Here is a 1,193-nt window from a genome sequence, read left to right on the forward strand (position 1 = left end):
GCAGAGGATGGTGCTGGTAGATCTACCCGGTATTATTAGCACTTCTACACAGGGTAAGTTGAGTATAAGTAGTGCTTTAAACTAACAAGAGTGCTTTAAACTACCAACTAAGTTTTGCTTTAAACTACTGTAAACTTAGGACCAGAAGTCCAGTTGCTTGCGCTATAATAGATTAATAGATCACCTTTTTATTATCTGCTTTTTTATTTATTTATTTTTTTCTCTTATAATACCCGCACTTTAATTCTGGAATACCAATTCGTTCACGCCGTAAATACGGGTCTATTTAGGTGACGATTTTGCATAAGCGATGTTGCTGCTAGGGGCATTCTCTACCACCTAACCTCCTCTATTTTTAAATTTTTTCCCTCTAGATATGGCGTCTGATACGCGAGACCTCATTCGTCAAATGACACAAACTCACATGTCCAATCCGAACGCGATCATTCTCTGTATTCAAGATGGCTCCGTAGATGCTGAACGAAGTAATGTGACGGACCTCGTATCCCAGATGGATCCGCAGGGAAAACGCACCATATTCGTATTAACCAAGGTGAGTCAGCAGCTAATTAGAATAGAATATGGTGAGTTAGCAGCTAATTAGAATAGAAAAAAGTGAGTCAGCAACTAATTAGAATAGAATAAGGTGAGTCAGTAGCTAATTAGAATATAATAAGGTGAGTCAGCAGCTAAATAGAATAAGGTGAGTCAGCAGCTTATTAGAATAGAATAGGGTGAGTCAGCAGCTAATTAACCAAGGAAACAATAGAATAGAATATTGTTCTATGTATTCAAGATGGCTCCGTGGATGCTGAACTGAAGTATTGTGACGGACCTTGGATCCCAGATGGATCCGCAGGGCAAGCACACCATATTTGTGCTAACCAAGGTGAGTCAGCAAGTCAGCATGAGCCCACCTTTGTCGCCGAGTGGTCAAGAGAGAATGCCATAGGCATTAACCCCACCCTTGATCAAACTTTATTTTGTACTTATATGTACATTATGTTACCATTTGTAAATATTTGTTCTGTAAATAAAGTTTGATCTAATAAGAGCACTGACTGGCAAACTGGAGGTGTTTCCTGACCAAACTTTTCCTTTCTTGGATGGATGTAAAAGAATGTGCCTTGAAGTAATGCGAAAGCGGTTCCAAGGAACAATCTTTTAAAAACCATTTACCTTCCTAGCTAACT

General features: G+C 39.1%; 1 pseudogene; it reads left to right on the forward strand.

The window, feature by feature from the left end:
• The first annotated feature begins 6 nt into the window (after positions 1-6).
• On the forward strand, positions 7-553 carry LOC103523080 (annotated as a pseudogene).
• Positions 554-1,193: the final 640 nt, after the last annotated feature.

The sequence above is a fragment of the Diaphorina citri genome, unplaced genomic scaffold (assembly GCF_000475195.1).
Source record: "Diaphorina citri unplaced genomic scaffold, Diaci psyllid genome assembly version 1.1 scaffold15042, whole genome shotgun sequence".
NCBI classification, from domain to species: Eukaryota; Metazoa; Arthropoda; class Insecta; order Hemiptera; family Psyllidae; genus Diaphorina; species Diaphorina citri.